The sequence below is a fragment of the Vicugna pacos genome, chromosome 10 (genome assembly GCF_048564905.1).
Source record: "Vicugna pacos chromosome 10, VicPac4, whole genome shotgun sequence".
In the NCBI taxonomy this organism is placed as follows: Eukaryota; Metazoa; Chordata; class Mammalia; order Artiodactyla; family Camelidae; genus Vicugna; species Vicugna pacos.
This window is the reverse complement of record NC_132996.1, coordinates 44,728,447-44,751,209: the sequence shown is the minus strand read 5'-3', so window position 1 is coordinate 44,751,209 and position 22,763 is coordinate 44,728,447. Positions and strand designations below refer to the sequence as shown.

General features: G+C 37.3%; 1 long non-coding RNA gene across 2 annotated transcripts in view; it reads left to right on the top strand.

Moving 5' to 3' along the window:
- Nucleotides 1-22,763, top strand: part of LOC140698749 (uncharacterized) — a 254,354-nt gene that overhangs the window by 135,004 nt on the left and 96,587 nt on the right. Inside the window, exons 2-3 of one of the 2 annotated variants that reach the window (XR_012076635.1) lie at nucleotides 8,259-8,405; nucleotides 10,814-11,016. This is a non-coding gene — a long non-coding RNA (uncharacterized lncRNA). The remainder of the gene's footprint in view (nucleotides 1-8,258; nucleotides 8,406-10,813; nucleotides 11,017-22,763) is intronic. The other variant, XR_012076636.1, reaches the window with a different exon arrangement.

The window sequence follows — 22,763 nt, the reverse complement described above, 5'->3', positions numbered from 1 at the left end:
ACTGTACAAATGTCACTTTCTCAGTGAGAATTTCCCTGACAACTAAATTTAAAAATCGCAGAATCCCCTGAAATTGCTCTATTCTGTCTCTGCTGAATTTTCTCTGTATTCACTTAGCACCAATCAGTATATGATAAGGTTATTTATTTATATTATTTCCTCCACCTCCAATCCTTCTCAGAAGCCAGCTCCTCATGGCCATGAGGACCAGATATTTTTAAATTTTCATTTTGTTCATCAGTGAACGCTCAGGACTCAGAACTTGCAAGAGTGACTTGCAAATAGTTGGAAATTGAGGTATTCTTGAATTAAAGGATCAATAAATATATAGGTTAATCAGTGACAATTAGTTTTGCACAGGTGGTGAATATTTGTTGAATTGATACATGAATAAATGTATGAATAAAAATAAATATATAAAAATAAAAGGATTTATATTAGAATTCTTGAGAGAAACAGAACCAATAGGATATAGAAATACACAAAGAAATTCATTAAGAGGAATTGGCTCATGTGGTTACAGAGGCTGGGAAGTCCCTGGTTTGCCGTCTGCAAGCTGGAGGCCCAGGAAAGCTGACGGGACTGTTCTAGTCCAAAACTGAGCATGTGAGAACTGGGGAACAGATGACTGGGTAACTGACTCCTGGTCAGAGTCCAAAGGCCAGAGAACCAAGAGCATCAGTGTCCAAGAGCAGGAGATGATGTCAGAGATTAAATTTATCCTTCCTTCACCTGTTTGTTTATTTTTTTTCAGAGCTACAACAAATTGGATCATGCCTACTGGCATTGGTGAAGGCAATCTTTGCCCTCAGGCTAGCAATTCAAATGCTAATCTCTTCCAGCAACATCATCACAGACACACCCAGCAGAGAGGTTTTATTATATTGGGCATCACTTTGCCAAGTTAAATTGACAGAAAATTAATGATCACATAGATAAATGAATTTCTGGTTGACTCGTCCATATTGAACAAAAAGCAGCATATTGTTTTGCTACATAGATTTTGCAATTGCATAGCAGGCTGATAATGCCATCTTACGTTAATACCCCTCCTTGTAATTTTCAAAATATCTTAATACGTTAAATTCATAAAATACCCTTGTAAGATTGTCTGCCAGTTACCAATTAATTTTTCAAATTTAATCTCTTTTGTCCTGTCTTATGATACGAGAGCTAGATCAGTAACCCTCTCTCCTTTGCCAGATGACACAGTATTGTTCTTTTTCATTAGAGGGTACAGGATAAGGGCGATGAGAACAGTGTTCCTGTACTGGTCCAGGTGTGCTCCTCTCTTCTAGCTCCTGCATGTTTCAGTAGCCAGGGTTTGTGGAATGTCTAGTGCTTATCCCTTGCAGTGAATTTCAGTTTCATCCTAGTGGGCAGCTTCTCAAAGAGTTCCTCTGGCATCACAGTTGTTGATCTCCTGCTTATCAGTCCCCATTGTGGCACCTGCATAAACTTTTCCATTATTCAGTGGGCACAGCCTATCCAATGAGGTCTTAATTTGTTGTACTGAGGGTGATTGCTTTCCAAGTTTGTTTCTTTTTTGGACTGTCTCTGCCACAGACATAGTGGTTGCTCCCTATATCTGTTATTCCTGTAATCTTTGTAGTTCTTTTTAGTCTCCTATAAATTAATGACCTGTTACTACTTAATACGACTTTGTGTTATTTTTCCCCATTCAAATTATGAGGCAGTTCTGCATCTTGATGTCTGATACAAATAGGCATCAGTTCTCTTATTTCATGAATAAATGTCAGCTTAACCTTATGTGAGCCTCAGGTTGCTCATCTGAATAATACAATAGAATTATTTCTCTGTCAAATTCACTTCGGGTATTAAATTATATTACATATGTGACAGGGTTCTGTATTTGCAATGATATGCCCTTTTAATGTATCATCACTAAAATTGTGTCCATTATTTCAAATACCTGATTAACTATAGACATCACAGATACCAAAGGCCTATTTTCTCAATGTTCCCTCGGCAATCAATGTGTAGAATTAAAAACTGCCAGACTAAAGAGAAAATCCTTGCAGGAAGGAGTCTTTTCCTACCATGGAGGGCGCTTATATTTAATCTAGCTTTCATATTTACTTCCTTCATAACAACTGCAGTTTAGTCATCTTTCCGTATTCTGTATAGAGTGTGGTACACCCATTCTCCCATGGCTCACAGGGTGCATTCTTTCTTACCTTATTTATATTTCAGTCCACTCCATAATAGCCTTCATCATCCAAAAATATAAAACTGAGACTCTTTTAACATTTGCATTATAATATTGTTCAGTATAACATGTACACTACCTAAAGTCAATTAACCAAAATAAACAGGCTAAAGTAATTTCTGACCAATGTCCTATTATAAATAATTAGATCATTTGAAGTGTTCCAATTATAATAAAAATCTATTCATGGCCCTCAATCCTAGACAATCTCAGTGCAGCTCACCAGCCACTCAAAATCTGAAGATTCAGAGACCTTCCCCTTCAAACATGAGTTATTCTCAAGAGATAACATCATCTTTGAAGAAATAGACCAGTTATTCATAAGGATGAGAGACCCTCTTGGACACATTTTCAGATAAGATGGCTGATTAAAGTTGTCTAAAGTAGGCAATTACATTTCCATGCTAGGACCAACGTCTTCTTTGAGCCAAAGTTTCTTTTACTTTAAAATGCGTAGCTCTGAGGAACAAATGAGATAATCTATGTAGAAAAGCGTGTGACAGCTCAGTGTTATAGCTCAGCGTTACAGCTCGATGTTGCAGCTCGGTGTTACAGCTCAGTTGTGACAACAACCTGGATCCGGGCTAGAGACCAAGCAGCACTAGGAGAGTTGGAGAACTCAGGTTTATTATGCCAGTGGGCCCAGTGGAGTTAACACTCCAAGCTCTGGACCCCGTCTGTAGGTTTACACAGGCTTTTATAGGCTACCAGTCTAGACTTTGCAACATTTTGTAACATCATATGCAAATAAGGTATAACAAAGTTGTCTAATTAGAAACAAGCTTTGTAGAAATGGACCAATCAGGAGTGAGAGAACCAATCAGGAGTGCGCTCCATGCAAATGAAGCACTACAAATGGACCAGTCAGGAGTTAGCTCAGGGAACCAATCGAATTTTAAGGGTAAGTTCCACTTTTCTAGAAGTAAGCTGTTTCAGAGGCAAATAGTGAGATAAAGCCGCTGGGCCAGGGAACCAGATGGTGCTGACAGGAGAGTAGTGGCCTTGCCTAGAGGTGCTGCTGGTCTTTTTTTATGGGGCTTCCCACCTCATTAGAACAAAAAATACATATATGTATATGTATGTAAAATTCTAATTGAAGGAAAGTCTCATTTGTATACATAGAACCTTAGGAAGTCATTTAACTTCTCTAAACCTCTTTTACTTTGTATGTAAATAGAGATAATAAAAAAGATTCTCTTCTTAGGTTGTTATAAATGCTTAACTGGTGAGTGAGACATAAACAGCATGCAATATAAATTACCCATTATTGTTATCATTACTTTGAATATGTTGAGATTTGTCCTTTTTACTCCTCAGCAGAGCACACAGAAAAGGCATGGAATATACTATGGGACTGAGTACACTTACTCTTCTGCTTGCCTGGGTAGGGTGGAATCTTTTATGACACCAGTCAAAGAGTTCAGTGACAAATCAGTCACTTGGTTGAAACATGTCTTCCAGCTGTAAGACTGCAGTCAGCCACTTATAATCTTGGTTCTCTGAGCACCCAAAATTGGGGGATGGGGTGGTAAATGGTAGTAACTCCTAGAAGTTTTCTTTCATTTATCGTCTGTGACTTGGTAATTTATCCACGTTTACCTTCTATGTGATTCTGCCAGTGAGGTAATCTCTGCGAGAGCTTCACTTCTGATAGCCATGAAAATAAATGAATAAATACAGCTCACCTGAAAAAAGTGTATCATTATCATAATTTTGTTTGAATTTGCTCTGTTTGGTATGATTGTTTCATATAGCACAGACAGTGATTCAAACATCGGGTTACCTTTCAACTAGCCTATTGAATGCAGGCTGGAATTATTTCACGTAATGTCCTTTTCTCCCAAATAATGTTAATTTTTACAAGTTTCATTTAAAACTGAATAAAATAAGTTCACAAGCATACCATTTCCTCAGTTACAATTTGTAAAATAATTGGTTATATAAAAGTTTTTCCCCTCAAAGTAACTATAATTCTTAACAAATTACCCTAACTATAAGTTCTAAAATATAATTTTAAATCATTACCTGCCTCTTTATTGGCTCACATCTGAATTGCCATTTATAGCTTTAGCATTTTTTTATAGAGCATCCCTCAACTATTAAACTTCTGCTCAAGCAATTTCAGGCTCCTTTGTGTGGAATGATGGTGATTAAAGACCCTCAGTCTGACATAATACTCAAGTCCATTAGCCTCAAGTTCTCTTCCTAAATTTCCAAAATCACTTTGTAAATAGAATTAAAGTTTCTTTAATTATAGGCATGATGGTTCTTAAATTGTTTTGGTTTCTTTTCTGGCAACACTTCTATTATAAAATGTTATGTGTAAATGTAAAAAAAAAAAGTATCTTTAAAATAACATTTCCTCTAAATTATAAAGTTTTATTATATGCAGAACTTAGAGAAACGACAATCAACACTTATGCAAATAGACAATTTTGTATTGTTTTATAAGGAAAATGAACCTGAGAATAAGATGTTCTACCTTCAGACGTTTGCAAATTCTGCCTTTTGCAAGTGTAAAACTGTAAGAATTCATTTGTTGTCTTTGCATTTATTTTGTTTATAAACAAAAATACAACAATACAATATAGTTTGCAAGAAAATAACATAATTAATGCAACACAATTGTAATCAAATGATAAAAAAATATTTCTGGCATATAGTGTTACATATTATAGTGTTTCCCTTGCAGCTTAAGATTGTGTTAATTTTACATATAAACCACTTATTCATCCAGCATGAATCAATGAAATCATCTTCACTATGAACCAGACATTCTCTTTAATTCATAAAGTGATACTCAAAAAATGTTAATACTATAAGCTTAGATAATGCCTTCATACTATCAGAGGTCTAAGGTGCAATTTTAGGTTACTACTGAAAATAGTTATAAAAGATAAAAATCTATTTTCTTAGAAAGAGCTGGAGAAGAAATGCCTGGCAGAGTAGGTATAGATATTTTACATTGAAGGCATAGGAATAATATAAAGTTGAGGGAAAGGAGCCCTAAGCTTTGGATATAATCTCTACCTAACATGGGGTGGGTGTAAATCATTTTAGTCCCTTCATGTAGCTGAACCAGCAAACCCTGAAGGAGCTACTGTATTGGCTGGGACACTTGATTCTGATTACCAGAGAGACACGGGGCGGCTACTACACAGTGGTGGCATGGAGAACTATGTCTGGAATCTAGTTATATCGCAGTACATTTATTCCTAAATAATAATGGTCAATGAGAACTATAGTTCTCATTGAAAAATAATTAAGATGGAGATTCTTTCACTAATAATGATTATAGTGATTTATTCACTTCAATGATGAAGTTATTTCTGTAAGAAATAGTTCTCACAGAAAAATAATGGAATCAGCTGCTGAGGTGTTAGAAGAGTGAAGGGTAAAATGAAATGAATGATGGAAAGACGGAAGCTCTGATGATCTAATTCAGCCTAACTTCCTGCTAAAGAAGAAGAATTATAGCAGCTATGCTTTTGTTCTTATTGTTACTTATTTTACGTTTTTTTTCTTAAATCTTATATGAAGGGTATCTGTGGTACCTCACTTTACGATCTAAATTTCAGTATGACTGAGTTGACCTCATCCCTCTACGATTGTGGTGGTTGATGGGACATTGTGCTTTCCCTGTTTGGTGTGGCTGGGGGTTGGGGGTGAAAGGGTGGAGGAGGAATGTGAGTTTCTTCTTCTAAGTAAAGGACATGAATCGCTGCTGAAAGGCAAAAACAAAACAAACAAAAAAAAAAGATTGGATGTGCTAATTATTCTCTGATTACACTGCATGCTTATTTACCACCCTCTGTAACTTCCTCTAACCTTTATAACCTGTGTCATCTGGACTCTGTCATCCTCTGGATGCAGGTAGCCAATGGAAGGGGCTGGCAGGATTATCAGAAAGTAGAGGGAGGAACAGATGGCAGTAATGATTCCTGTGGCCCGTCTCAACCATTCCTTTTTTGTGTTACTATGTGTCTGATTGTGGCTGTGATCTAAGGTACATGTAGGTGTGGAATGGCCTTTTTCTCATCATTTCTCTCGTCTGCAGTAACTTTGCTCAGGACTCTTTAATTTTGGCTTAAATGTAGTAACGATGTCTTCATTATGCTTGTTACTGTCCATTTCATCCTTGATTACACTTAGTGAGAGCCTAACTTTAAACGCTTGCCGTTGCTCACACCTCTATAAACAGTTTTTTCATAAAACCCTTTTCAGAGAAAACCTTTGAGTATACACGTTCTGTTGTCTGCTGGGTACTTGACCGCTACACCATTCAATGAAGTTTCTACTTAACATGTTGTCTTCCTGGGGACACATTTTCCCTTAGACTCTGTCCATTTGCATCCAGACTTAAATTTTCTTCAGAGGGTTTTTGTAGTCTGTGCTATTGGTAAGACCACATAAGACAAATTTTATACAAATAGCAAGCTCCATTAAGAAAAGATTCACTGAAAATGATGTGGTTAAATATTTTACTCCTGAAAAATAAAAATGAATCCAGAATCCATGGCACCACAGATGATAGGGTATAGCCAGTAGTGTACTTCAGCCTGGTGGACCTTTCCCTTTCTCAAAGAAATTTTCCTTCTTAGATTTCCTTCTTTCTAGGTATTTGTTGAACAGGATGACTGAGCTGCTACAATCTCCTTAATGCATTGACTGATGATTAGAGCTGGAAGGACTCTTAGTGATCACTCAGTCCTTTATTTGGCTGACTCATAAACCAAAGTCAAGAATGGAGAAGAGACTTGGCCGAGATCCCACAGTTTATGACCAGCAAAGTCCTTGACTCCCAATGCAGTGAAGGCATTCATGGGAGATAAGATATATGGCTCTTAATCTCTAAATTGCCATCATAATAAATATTTTACTAATTTAAGTATATATATATATATAATATACACAGCAAAATTTATGGGTAGATTGGTAGGAACAGAGGTAGGGATAGGGATATCTATGAAAACTTGGAGCTACAGATATGAAGAGAGAGAGATGTTCTTCTAGGACTAGGAGTTCTCCTAGTAAGGGAGGAAGGGGTTCATTACAGTGTCAAGTGTTCTGAGAAGGATTAAGGGCTAGTCCTGATCATTTCATTTATGATAATATTTCTCCAAATATCAGGGAAGCAGCAGGTAGCCCTGGTTCTGACCATGCCCATACACTCTGCCATTCTTAAAATCGTCCAGTTGGTTTCACTAAGAGGGAGTAAGGCAATTGTGACTGGCCTGAGGGACTGCAGCTCACTAATTACCTCTCATGCTTGATGATGGAAACTGAACATCAGTGTCAGAGCCCTCCCAGAGTTCCTGTTGAAGTTACACCTGGGAGGTGTTTTATAGAGAACAGGAGCTCTGAGCAAACTGCTCTCACAGATTCTCTGTAGACTGCTGGGAGGGTAGACGTCCTGAGGGACGAGCTCAGAAATGAAACATAGAAAGCTAAGGAAAAACAGAGGAAAATGACATGGCAGGGCAGGGCTTTGGTCTAGTTACAGATTGATTCTCATGAGCAAGTTGTTAAAAACAAAATGCAAACTATGCAGCTTTATATTTTAAACCTTGCTGTTTTTGGGGAAAAAAATAAAACCATGGAATTTAGGCCATCAATGTAGGTACAATTAAATGCAAAGAGTAGAATTAGTACTAAAACACTCTCTCTGGCAGCACCATCTAACCCTTGCCTTAGGGTGAAATCTGTAAAGGCAATTGTAGCCTAGCACAGGAGCAAGACAAAGGGAAGTCAAGAAAAGTACTGAAGGAATAATTATGTTAATGGAAGGCAGATACCACATACACACACACTGACAACAAAAGACTACCAATTATAGAAGAATCTCTCTGTAAAGGTCCAGAAAATTCACCAGGATTTTGAAAGTGCCTCATAGCCAGTATGATTATCCTATAGTGTATGGTTTGAATAAAGAACTCAGTTTTCTTTTTCCCTCCTTCCTTCTGACCTTCCGCAGATAGTAAATAATAGACCAGGTTTCCTAGAATTGATTATTTCTTTTTTTTTAAAGGAATGAAGTGGAATGAGTGAAATAGAAGAGGTCATTCAGAATTGCTGAAAAGTAAGGTTATTTCAGTTTCTTTCTTATGTGCTATATCCCCTGTCTTTGTGTGAATTGACCTATGACCATCGATACAGAAGACATCTCTCAAGAAAGGTATGTAGTAATTCTAAATGTATTACAGTTACAGAAAATATTTTTAAAAATCTAAGTCAAAAGCAAAAATAGATTTGTTTAGACTCAATACAATAGATTTACTTGCTTTGTGTTTTGTTCAGTTGCATTCTGTTGAATGAAGGCTATTGCCAGATATGACACATTTGCAAACTTATTAAAAAGGGAAAAGGCTGTGGGGAAAACCCCAACTGTGATATGGCAGAAATATGTTGAGTATGTAAACTTTAATCCACCATTATTTTTCATACTACATAACTTACTTACTTTCAAATTAAAGGTATAGCATTTCCTATGTATTGATCAATCTCAAGTATTACTTTATAATAATCTATGTGCCATTGAAGTTGAACATTTGTACAATAGACTTCTGTTATATAGTAACCTTTATTAAATGTCAAGTTTTTGGTCTGATGGTGATAAAATTGCTCCCTGCTAGAGGACCATGCCTAATAGTGGCAAGTAGTAATCCACAGTGTTACAGAGAAATGCAAAATAAAACAAACAAATCAAAACTCACAGATAAATAGATGAGAAATTAAGTTTTTATTGTATCTATACTGTATTATTTTTGAACTGATGGTGGGTACTTCAGTTTTCTACCTTATTAGTCAATATTCTTTTGTATGCAAAATATTTTCAAAATTGACAATATATTCAAATAAACTTTACATGGATTTATATCTATTCCTAGTGATATGACCCCATCTTTTGGGTTCTTGGACGCAATTCCAGTGTGGCAGGGGGGCTTTCCATACAACACCAAGTGATTCTGGGACACCAGCAGGATATCTGAGAATTCAGCTCAATCCTGGCACTATTTACCTGGACATGACATCAGATTCCAGTGGTTAGGGGTTCAATTCTACAAGATTAACCTGCCCTCAAATTTAATATTTCAGTTGTAAGCCCAGGTTATCACTTGTGCTTCTGACTGACTGCCTGTAGATTGGAGGTTCCAGTGACCCCTCTCCTTGGACTTAAGACACCAGTTATATGTCAGGTTGTTACTTATCCTTCTGACCAACTGACGGGATATCAGATGTTCCCACAACCTCCTCCTTCGGTTTAATTAATAGAGCAGCTCACAGACTCAGAGAAACGTTTTACTTACTAGACTACCAGTTTATTATAAAAGGATGTAATTCAGGAACAGCCAGATGGAAGAGATGCATAGAGCAGTGAATGGGCAAAGGACCTGGAGCTTCCACGACCTCTTCCAGCATCTCCACTTATTCACCAACATGGAAGCTCTCTGAATCCTGTCCTTTTGTTTTTGAAGGCTTCTTTGCATAGGACTGATTGAGTAAATCATTGGTCATTGGCAATTGATTCAACTTCCAGCTTCTCTCCCCTCCTCTGAGGCCAAGTGGTGGGACTCAAAGTTCCTACCCTTCTTTACAAGATGGATTCCCCTGGCAACCAGCCCCTATCCTTAGGTGACCTAAGGGCATTCCAAAACTCACCTCATTAACATAATAAAAGACACCACTTAAAGAGACTCCAGGGTTTTTAGGAATTCTTTGCTCAAAACTGGATGGAACAAATATATATATATATTTTTTATTATAAATCTCAGTGTCACACCTCATAATTTCAAAATTGTGTACAAGTATTTTAAGTATTACTTTAATCTTTAATGTGGTATAAATAAGGTTATGATTTGGAGACCATCGTTACATATTAAGGACTGCCTATCTCCTTATTTCCTTACGTCAATAATTTCCTTATCTCAAATAAATGGATTCTGATGGTTATATTAAAAATTTCCATGGATAGATTGACATGAGTATTAAAAGGAATGATAATCTCAAAAAACTCCTCTTTTTTTTAATGTTTTCAACCAGTTATGTTGCTTTTCTTACATTTTTTATTTGATTGTTTTATTTCATTTTTTGTTTGTTTTAGGGGAGGTAATTAGGTTTATTTATTTGCTTACTTGTAAAATCAAGGTGCTGGGGATTGAACCCAGGACCTTGTACATGCTAAGCACACACTCTGCCACCGAGCTATACCCTCCCCTGCTTAGAGAATTCCAAGTGCGGGAAAACAGTCTGCTCTGAGACACTGGTGACAGTGCAGACCCAGCTAAAGTAGCAATATGCAAAGAGTTTTTTTCCTCACAAAATACAGGAGTAAATCAAAAGCAAGATGCCGTTAATAATCAGTAAATAAATTAAATCAGGAGATTATGATAAGGGAGCTTAACAAAGATTGATAGAACCAGAGCAGGCCTCGAGGAGGAATTTATACTGATTGGCAAAACTCAGGGATGAGTGGTACTCCTTGCAGAAAAAGTGATATTGAACACAAGCGTATGATATCATGGAGCAGTCTAAAAAACCCATCAATCTCCCCAACTAAAACAGACTTTTCCTTACTCTTTTCAGAATCATGGCTCAATGAATTGAAATACAATGAATTTATTTGGCCAGTCTTTTTGACCTGCATCCACTGAACTGCAGCCATTGTTTGATGTGCATCCACTGACTTATTATCTAGTTTGCCAACTAAAATGCCTCACATTATATCCAACTATAAAACACAGGGAAAGAGTGGAGGGAGAGAGGAAAAGGACTAAGGTACAATCCAGGTAAACACAAAAGGAGGTAGAAAGAAAAATACGTATATGGTAGACACATTCCTTGAAGGTTACACGTACAGGTAGATTTATTCAATGCTTATTCTTCATAAAGATTACTTGATCTTGATAATTCCTATTCCTTGTCCTAGTAAAGACATTAATCCACAACCTTATACCAAGCTGATCTGAAGACGTGGTAGACACAGAAGAGTTTTATTTCCTGCTCATTTATTTTCAAAGAAGTTTTGACAGTTGTTTCCTTTGAAAGGGAATGTATCTCTTGAAGGCCCTCAGAATGTTTTTTCTTACTCACTCAACAATATATTCATATTTGAAACATTAAATTAAATATTTTCCTTACATCTAACCAGAAAACTACTGTTCAAATCAATACCCCTGTCTCTACCAAATTGGTAACAGAGCAGAATTTCTTAGCAATTACTGGCCATGTGCAGTACATAGTGAAAAGGTAATAGGATAATTGAATTACATGGTTTTTAAAACTTTATTTTCTTTAATATTTTTGCCTTTGTTTTAAAATCACTTCATCAAGGTGTGATTCACAACTAAACATCTATTGATACTTAATGTATACAACTGATACGTTTGGGGATACATGCATACTCATCACCACCCTCAAAGCCAGACATATTCATCACCTCTCAGTTTCCTCTTGCCTTCATTATTGTTATTGTTATGTGTGTAGAAAGAACTCTAAATAAGATCTATCATCATAAAAAAATTTAAATATGCAATACAGTATTGTTGGCTGTAGGCACCATACTGTGTATTACCCAAAGCAACCTACCAATAAAGTATAATACCCATCAAAGTCTCAATGGCAATTTTATAGAAATAGGAAAAATATCCTAATATTCAGATGAAACCATAAAACACCTCAAACAATCAGAGCCATTTTGAGCAAGAACAAATCTGGAGGCATCACCCTTCCTGATATTACAAAGCCACAGTAATGCTGCAACATTGATGAACCTTGAAGACATTATGCTAAATAAAACAATCCAGCGACCAAAGCACAAATACGGCATGATTCCACTCAGATGACTTACGTAAAGTAGTCAAACTCACAGAAACAGGGAAGAGAATGGTGGTTGCCAGGGGCTGAGAGGAGAGGGAACTGGGGAGTTACTGTGCAAATTACTGTAGAGTTCCAGCCATGAAGGTGAAAAAGTCCTAGAGATGTGCTATACAGCATTGTGCTTGTAGTTAACTGTACTGCACTGTCCGTTCGACACTTTTGTAAGTGGGTAGACTTCATATAATGTGCTTTTTACCACAATGAAAAGAAAAAGAAATGTGTCTGGCACATAGTGAAACCGTGTGATAGCTATCATTCTTAGGAGTAGTCCCAGTGTATTTTAAAAGCCACTGTGGCTAAAGAGCACTGGGGGCAGTGAGCGGTAGGAGATGAGGTCAGAGAAATACCCAGAAGCCAGACGCTGCAGTGCCCATGTTGTCCTTGGGGAGAAGTCTGGACCTTACATGACTGAGAGCTTCTGAAATTATAAGAATAAACAGTTATATGATCTCATTTTTTGTTTATTTTCATTCGTTCTTTATCCTTTTATTTAAGAATTAATTCAGTGATTCAGCTCAGAGTTGCCCAAATATATGGCCCCGCAGAAAGTAGTTTCTGATGTTGAAATGAAAACCCACTGTGGCTGCAGAATAGAACTTCACTGAATTTCAGCCTGGCTGTACTTCTTAATCTCCTTGTAGACACAGAAGGGCCTGAAGCAAACACTATATTATAGAAAAGAAATTGTCCAATTTTGGGTGTTTTAATAATCTACGCAACAGCTAGCTCATCACACATTGTCACTCTACGATCCCTTCCACGCACCGAATCGTTACTTCACAATGCTCTCTGAATTAGATGAAGACAAACTTCGTGCTCCTGAAGCTTATCTTCTGTCAAAAAAATTATCTGAAACTTAGAAACAGGCAAACAGATTACTGGGTGCTTTTTTCATTGCAGTTCTGGGCTTGCAACTTTGATAGAATGTCTACTGATTGGACTAGTCTGTAATTGTATAAGGACAGCTATTAAGCTGTACATTTTTGTCAGAAAGAGAGGCAAATAATTTCTTTCAGAAACAGGTAACCTCAGAGGTTATGGTTTATGGCCCTGCTAGACATTAACTTGATTTCTGCATTAACCAACACTCTTAACCTGGTATTTCTTTGTTAAATTTTCTCTGTACACTTAAGTACCCAAGCTCTCTTTGAACTGGTCATAATATCTTACAGCTTTTATTCTTAATTAATGAATAAAATCTTTGATATGTGCACATTCTACATTTATATGCAGTACCATTTTTTTTTCCTTTGTGAAAATTCTGCTTTAATATCCCTCAGATCTCCTTTTTCATGATCAAGGCTCTAGTCCCATCTTATCCTCACCCCCAGCAGACATCCTCAGATTTCTGCAATACTTTAAATATGGTGTCAAATTCAAAACATTTTATTTTTAAGGGGGAAAAAAAAAAACAATGAAACCAGTAGCTTCCAGAAGAGGCCACTACTATGGAGCCCTCATTACAGATACCCTGCATGGAGGCTGGTTAGATGATGATAAGAATGATTATTATTTTCAGTGGTCAGTTACCACCTTTAATATTATCATACATTCAGGCAGGAAGAAGAATAAAGCCTGTTAAGTTGCCAGTCTGAAGATTTGGTGACACTTACTATTTGCTATGCAGGAGGTAGGCCAGGAGGGAGCAAAAAAGCAAATTTGCTCCAACACTAACTGAAAAAACTGCCAGTACTGGGTAATGAATACCTCTGTTGTAAAGAATTTATAATCCACTGCCTTTTCCTTGGAGCAGGACAAATTGGGCTAACAAGGTAGAGCTCACATAAAGGGAAAATATATAAAGAATATTAATGAAATAGGTAGTATGTGATTCTTAAAATTGCATCCTAGTTCATGATGAGCACATAATAAAAAAGCAGCTTCCTAACATTTAGCTCAAGAGAATCTCTTATTGTAAGTCTAGGGGGTGATTATTCAGATGCCGGTGTCATACCTAGCACTTCAGTACGGGGGCGGTTAAGACACTGGTTTTTTCACTTTAATCTCAGTTCTACACTCATGTGACTTTGAATAAGTCATCTATGTGCTTTGTGTGGGTAACATAAACAATATGGTTAATCTAAAAATATCTATATCTGTCTTTCTACTGTCTGTCTTCTTTTCTATCTCCTGACCTATCCCCATTTCAAATCCTTGTACCATTTTGATTAGGATAATTTATACCTCTTCTCTCTTTAATTTTGTATATATTCAGATTCTTTAATCTTGTCTGATTTCTTTAATACTCTGCCTAGCATATTCTAGTGATTTGGAGGGGAAGAATAAAGTGAAAACAGTCATATATCCATAAACTGTTACATGTTTATCTCAAACACACACTGCTTTTCTAAACACTCCCTCAGCACTCAGAAAAAAAACAAAAAACAAAAAACCCTTAACCTCTATTGCCATAGGCACACAACCCTGAGTCCTTTAAATGTGTCATTTCATTAATATAGTGGATGTATCGAACTACTTTTTATATCTAAAGAATAGTCATTGGTACACACACATGCATGCACGTGCACACAAACACAGAGTAAAATCTACTAGGAATACCAATTTATCAAAATAGACCAGGAGAAATATATTGCCAGTTGTCTCCAGGAAAATGATGTAAAAAGAGCTGCACTCCTAAGAAAATTGCTCAGTGAGTTATTCAGTGCGTTTCTACTAACAAAATATTAGACTAGATGACATACACACTGTAGCTGTACCTCTTATGCAATCTGTCACCTTAAATGTAACCCTTGCAGAACCATACTTAGAGGTTTTTAAAGCACTTTTACCTTTGTTATCTAATTTGGTCCTCCTAGCATTCCTGTGAGGCAAGGAGGGTAGGTGTGGATCTTCTTTGTTTACAGGCAAGGGAAATTAATTTCAGGGAGGGTGCGTGACTTGCCTCAGTTCACAAGCTAATTAGCCTGCAAAGGGCAGAACCAGGACTTGGACTGAAAATACATTAAGCTAATTTCAGAGCGATTCTCACTTTAGTCCCATGACGAAGAAGTGGGACCAGTGAGAAAGTGAGCTTTCCATTCATTTATTCCATCATTACTCAGTGAGCCACTACTTTGTGCCACACCCTGGGAAGACAGCTATAAGCAAAAGAGGTAAATTCCCTCCTCTAAAGGAGAGTATATTTTGGACAGCTAACAAATCAGTGAATCAATACAGAGTGTAATGTTAAGTAACAGTAAATATTAGGAAGAGAAAAAGAGACATGGAGATAACAAGTGATAGAACGGGAGTGGTAGAGCAGGGATGCTATTTCATGTGAGATCATCATTGTACACATCTCAGATGAGGTGATATTTGAAGGGAGCATAGAAAGGAGTGGGCCATTTGATACTGGAGGAATAGTAGCCATGGAAGAAAAAAAAAAGGAGCACAAAAACCCAGAGGCAAGAGGTATTTGAGAGTCCCAGGCACAGCAAAGAGGCCAGTGTGCCTAGAGTCGAGTGAGCCATATGTAAGGTAGCAAAAAATAAGGATAATTTATCAATCAAATGGGAAACCATTGGAGAGTCTTAGGGAGACGGGTGCCACAGTTTGACTTATGTTTAAAAGAATTATTATGTCTTTTTGTGCTATACAGAAAGGAAGAGGGGTGAAATGGAATGATAATTTAAGAGGCAAGTGTAGTCATTCAAGAAACTTTAAATGGTTTAATTTTAAGATTTTGATGAATTTTGTGAGCTCCAAATCTTTCATGAGTTGCTCAGTTCTACAGATACCCCGATCTCATTTATTTCTTTCAAAGAAATTTTATTGTGTGTCTGGGAGGGTTCTATTCACAAGCAGTCCTTTAAAAAGAGATACTGGAGGGAGATGAATTAAAACATCTATTAGATCTTGAAGTTTTGAAGTTGGGATAAAGAAATACTGAAAAGGAAAGTAAATACTCAGTTTCCCAGATAAGTGTAAAAATCTCATTTGAATAAAAATATGGAAGCTACTAGAATCATTTCTGCCTTTAAATTTTAAATATGGTTCTTTGAAATTTGAAATTTCATATTAAAACAATAAGCATATACAGTACTGATTGCTATCTTTTTACCAGTGTTTCAAAGATGAAAAGAAAACCACAGTCCTCAAAACATAGGGAGAGAAAAAGTTCATAGAAGAATCACTTTGTTATCACATTTCTTATTTTTCTATGTCATTTTTCTACATCTGGGAGCATGGAAAACTTCAACACAAGTTACACTTATACATAGCTCAGTGTTTGAGAAACAGATTTCACCTCTGCTGATCTCCCTCCCTCACTTATAAGCTGGGAAAAAAAATGACCCTTATTCTCAGTGTTGACATCCCAGTGAAATGAGATGATGGATGCAACCTAACTCAAGAAGCAAATGAAAATTGCTCAAGTATGTAAATTAATTACTATCCCCTTATGTGAGATAACACAGTGTAATGGAAAGAGCTGTGTTAGGCTCTCTCGGGTTAAAATTCCTTTAACATATGTTAGTTGTGTGAACTTGGGAAAGTTACTTCATCCCACCAATGTTTTGGTTTAATAATCATTTAAAGGCTGTTAGAAAGTTAAACAAAAAATGTTTTGTTTCCTTGTATGACCATTTTTTCACAGTCAGAAGATAGAGCAAAATTAAGTTCAATTGAGCTCAGTTAAGTTTAGTATCTTTCCTCCTACCCCTTTCACAATCTCCCATCAAAATCTCTTTTTATAATAATAAATGTATGAGAGCAGAAATAACAACATGCAATTATTTTATTTCTACAACCCCAGATGTCAGCATACTAGCTACTGTCTTCAGGTGCCTTAAGATTATCAAGGATTCGCTATTGATTTTCTTCCAAGCAGGTGGATTTTTGTTTCTCATTGTTTTTCTTTTTATAGCTCAACAGGACAAGAAAGTTTTTCTCAATTAAGTATCTTGACTTCTTGAGAAATGCTGTCTTAGTGGAGGCTTTTTTCTTCCTATTTTGGCTCCTTTTTTTTTAGAGGGGCCTATGCCAGAGAATCCTTAGTTGATTCTTCTGTTTTTCATTTACTTTTAAGTATCTCCTTCCACCTCATAAAATGAAGACTGATTTTTTAAAGAAAGGTATTTGTTTCTGGTAATAAGGCAGGTAGAGTGATTTATCAATTTTTCATCACCATTTCTTGTTTTACTTTGATTCTATACTCTGCCTAGTGCTCTAATCCGGTTTTTGTTATTTATTATTGTTTTACATTGCAAGAGAGAGACACGTTTAATCTCTTGACTTTTCTCACATACATGTAAATAACACAATAATTAAGTTAAATGTATAAACAGGTATCCAGAAGTTCTAGTAGGCAGGAACTATATGCATACTGGAACAAACAACAACAGTAACAGAAAATTCAACACCAATCTCCCCAGTTCATTTAATTGTGAATGGAAAAGTTTAGGGACCAGAAGCAGGAATAATATTTAGAATATTCTGAAGGGAGATGTTTGGAATCAAGAACCATGTGGCTTAGAAACATGACAGCATTTTGAGCAAAGTTTTCTTTGATACTACTGCTTGTACCAGATGGAATTTTCACACTTTGTTTATTAAAACACTGTTTTAATATTGTGCTACTATTCAGATAAAGTCAGAAATTGGCAAAAAAAAAAAAGCAGAAGAAGAAGGAGAAAAAGAGGAAGAAGAAGAAGGAGGAGGAGGGGGAGGAGAAGAAGAAGAAGAAGAAAGAAGAAAAAGAAGAAGAAGACAGCACGAGATAGAATACTAGATGCCTGACAAAACTATGACTGAATTCAGCTGTGCAGCCTACAGTGTAAATGTTAGACTCAGAGGCATATGTAAGGCTTGTGGGTTGGGATATAGATTAGCCAATAACTGTCCAGGTAACTCCAGGAAGATCAGATTTCTCTTTTTTTTGAATCTTAATTTCCTTATCCGTAAAGTGAAAGAGTAAATACTAAATGTGTTACAATCTACAGTGCTGTCTTAAAAATTATAAAATTATATTCAGCAAATATTATTGAATATATGCTAAAGGCAAACATTTTGCTAGATGAAGAAGTTAATACGAAATTTCCATGCCGACTAATGATGAATTGCCAATAATCTAATGCCAGAAGAGAAGTCTTATAAAAGTAACTAAGAAAACCGTATACAAGTATGCACATAGGCCATGATCCTGGCTCTAATGCTGACATAAACCAAGTACTCTGGAGACACCACTGTGAGTTTGGTGGGGGGGGTGTGGAGGGTGAGCAGTCACATTATGAATTAGGCTGAGCTTTACATTTGTACATAATTGACTTGGCCATCTCTCTGTCATACATTTTAGCATAGTTCATATATTTTAAATTTTATTCCATCAAATTAATAAATGATCTCCCATTTCTGATAAGAAAAGAAAAGTAACATTATGACCCACTTTCATATGTTATATGACAGATATCTGGTGAGGAAGCAGCCAGTTCATCCCAAGACCCTGAGAGCTGTATATGAGCTCTGCAATATCTGGAGGCAAGCCCATTTCTTTAAAAAAAATTCCACAGTTGTCAGAATCCTGTGTGTAAAAGCAAACTGTTCAGATGGCCTGATGAATTGTTGCCCAAAGTAATGACAGTATGTGGTCTCTGGCCAATAAATACAGCAAGATGTGAAAGGCCTATGGAATTTTTTTTTTAACCAAGCACCTGCCAACAACTTATTTGAGCCTGCAAATGTCACACAATAAACAAGGCATAATAGCAGACAAGGATTTTGCAAATCTCTGCCAAATTTCAGTTTTAACTTGAAAAACTTGGCATAAGTTTCTCTTCTCTCTAGGACTTAACAATTTCGACAGATTTTTCTTCCTCTCCTTGTCCCTAGACAACATCATGCTGTTGAATAAACTCCCCCTGGTTAGGGATGGGCAGGCAAGGGTAACAGCAGAAAACTGAGCAGAGCTCCCAGCGCTAAGCAAAAGCCATTGTTGCTTTTCATTTCCTCAGTGCATTAAGAATAATTAAATGTTTTTTACCTCTAGGAGATGGAGGCATTACAAGACCCATTTAAAATGAGCATTAAGTCTTATTCCCTAAGTTAAAATAAAACGCACACTTTGTTGAATTGTAGATATGCTGTTAAACAATGTGAGACACATTTATGAGCTGGAGGAAATGGGATGGGGGAAGGTATATTCTTTTCTCCCTTCATTTGACTTCAACGTTATCACTCAGGCAAAACTATTGAGAATAACAAGTCAGTTTAAAGTAATTTAAACATAACCTCAAACCGAAAATGTAATATTTCCCAAAGCTCTTGATGATCCATTTTAAAATTCCTAAGTCTGTTAAAGAGAATCAAAGGTCCAAGACTAATTCCTACATCCCTTGAAAAGGGTTCAGGCAGCATATGGAACCTGGAAAGATATTTGAGAATGAATATGATTCCTGACACCAAAACTAACCAACCTGTCCCAGTGCACAAATCTATAATATTAAAATTCCAGACCAAGATTTTTGTGAAACAGCACTAATAATTATAATTTTATATATATATAAAATTATATATATATATATATAAATTATATATAATGTTTCTTAAAGCATGAACATAAAACACTTGTCAGAGAATAATCTAAATCTACTTCATAACATGTTTTAGATTCCTGGGTCCTACTCCTGACATGCCACATTCTAATAGGAAGAAGTGGGGCCTGTGTATACACTTTTTAAAAACATGTTTGTCAGGAGTTTTAAGTACCATAAAGTTTGAGAACTGTGTGTTTACATTTTATAAATGAGGACAAATTCAGCATATTGGAGCCATTTCCTCAAGGTAATACAGTCAAGAATCAGCAAAAGCAGGATTAAAATGTATCTCCTCCTGAGTTCAAGGCCAAAGTGTCCTCCCCTAGACAGTCCAGTGTCAGGTGTAGCAACAAGGTTAGATGGCTTGCTTTGCTCTCTTTATCCACAGAGAACTCAAGTGTGCTCCTCTCGCAGCAGAAAGCACCTGGAGTAGTCACCAGCGCATGGACAGCTCTCAGGACCTTTTTGTTCAGTGGGCATTTTTCCCTTGGTCAAAGATACATTTCCCTCACACTGAACCTCAGCAAATGCATGTGATTTTTTTGGTTTTGCTTTGTTTCCCCAAAGGAAGGTGAACAGGATAGCTGAGTGGTCTTGAGGAAACACAACCACGACTGTTAATCACATGAAACAGGGACTAGATCTGTCCTGTGCTGCTGTTCAAAATCAGAAACAGCCATTCGTCCATTGAGAGATCAGACTGGGCCCTGCCAACTTTCATCGAGGTCTCTGATGGCCTTAGAGTCTTGGAGTTGAGACCATCTCTGTAACACTGCCTCGTTCTCTCCCCTTTCAGCAACACCTCAGCGCTGGAAAACACTCCTTAGCGCTATATATATTTTCATCATTATTATTCAGTAGTACATTCTCTTATTACAGCCTCTCGATGTATCCTCCAAAGAATAACATGAAATATAAGAAAGTAAAAATAGATAGAATACTAGCTGATATATCCACTCAAAACAATTATTTAAGATCATCCTGTAAAATATTGATTGTAAATAAACCAGTGATGTAGAAACTAGCCTTCACCAAGTGCCTCCATGTGACAGAGCCTGGGCACATACTTGAGCCTCCCACTCTTCATGGCCTCCTGGAAGTATCCCCAGGAAGCTAGATTATCCGACAAAAAAAAGCAACATTTGAACCCAGATGTTTTTTTCTGCTGCTTTTCAGACCCTTATTTTTCCACTGTATGTATGTATACCATTCAATATTTTTATAACTTCACTGCTAGGAGTTAACACAGAGCAAGTAGAATTACAAGAAAACCTCTGTCTTTTATTCGTATACTCTGAGTCTCCCTGCCCTGAATCTCTGTGGTCCTTGTCGCTTTGTCACGAGCAGAACTGTAGATGCCTTGTCTTGTAGGGAAATAACTGCTGGGTTTTATGATCACTGCAGGAAGCAGTGAAAAGCCTTCAGAGACAGTCTCCCTGTGCTCACCTCCCAGCACTGCCGTTTCTACTGCGAGGCTTTAGGCACATTTCTTAATCTCTCTCAGCATCCATTTCCCCACACGACCTCCTGGGGTTATTGCGAGGTGCACAGGAGACAGTCTGTGTAAAATAAAATGCTGTGAATAATACCTCAGCTTGCGGTAGTTACGGTGTTCCTAGTACAGTTATTACACTTAGCATCAGACATGTGACCTTGAGCACATTGCTTAACCCCTCTGAACTTGAGTTTTTCTGAATCTTGGAAAAATAAAATAGCATTTCTTTCATGGTTATAAAGGGGAATTAAATTGGATGACTTGTGTGAAATGTCTGGCAAAATACCCAGAAAAGTTCAGACACTTAAATGTCACTTTTTCCCTGTGTTCAGATGGCTGTGGAGCCAGGTTCTTCCTACCCCATTCTAGTTTTTATTGATGTGAGGACCGATCTGAATATGTTGCTCTTTTGTGCTCAATACAAAAGTAGGCAAGTTGTGACCCTGCCCAGGAGGTGCTATCTTCACTCCAAACTTGATTTTGGTTCTTTAAGTGATAAAAGGTGATTCTTCTGATGAGGTTGTAAACTCATGCATACATGAGTTTATGTTAATGAGGTGATTTTTGGAAATCATCTGAGACTGGAGATTGATTGTCAGGGGAACCAACTGTGTGATTGGAGGGTTGGAACTTTCAGTCCCATCCCCCTGAGCTCTGAGGAGGGGAGAGGGGCTTGAGGTTGAATCAATGGCCAGGGCCAATGATTAATCAATGTCTCTGTAATGAAGTTTCCACATAAACCTGAAAGGATAAGGTTTAAAGAGATTCCAGGTTGGTGAACTGTGGGAGCCCATGATTGGGTTAACAAATTGTAACAGATCCCATCAGCTTGTCTCCTTAAAGAAGATGTGCTTAGTAACTGCCTTGAGGTTTTAGCAACGACCCAGGCCCTGGTTTATAAACGCTGGGCGTGCCTGCTGTTAGATAGTCTTCTATCCCCAAAACAGCCTTGGGCTGGAATGGTAAACAACTTATAAAAAGCTGCAGACTCAGAGGTGAGAAGGCTGGTTAGCTAGTGAGGGTAACATCCCCTGAGGGCGGCAACCTAAGACAGTGCAGCCGCCTGAGTCCAAGTTGTTAAGCAGCTGATTCTCATAGTTCCGCCCTGATTAAGCTGAAAGGCTCAACACTAACATGATTCACCAAAAAGGGTCTTCTGACCTTGAGCCAAACACCAACAATAAACAAAGCCTTTGTACTCACTGTGATCCCACCCTGTCCTTCCCTAAATTCCTGCTTCGACTGTACTCAATAAATATGGGAGATTTGAGAGGCTCATGGAGTTGGCTCCCGACTCCCTCTCGCTCTCTTGACTTTTTCCCAGAGTCTTGAGTAATTCATTCCGTCCCGGTGGGACTTCTACTGGCCAGAACCCACAACTGGTGATGAACCCACAGTGAACCAGAACACTTCCCCATGTGGACTCCCAGACTCCACTAGGATATGAACTCCTTTGTCTGGAACCTTGCCCTATGCCCTATGTATCTATTTATCTTGCTGTAGTGTAATAAATTGGTAATCTAGTGAGTAAAGTGCCTTCCTGATTCCTGTGAGCCCCTCTCACAGATTAATCAAACCCATAGAGGGGGTTGTGGCAACCTTTGATTTATAGCCAGTTGGTCAGAAGTGTAGG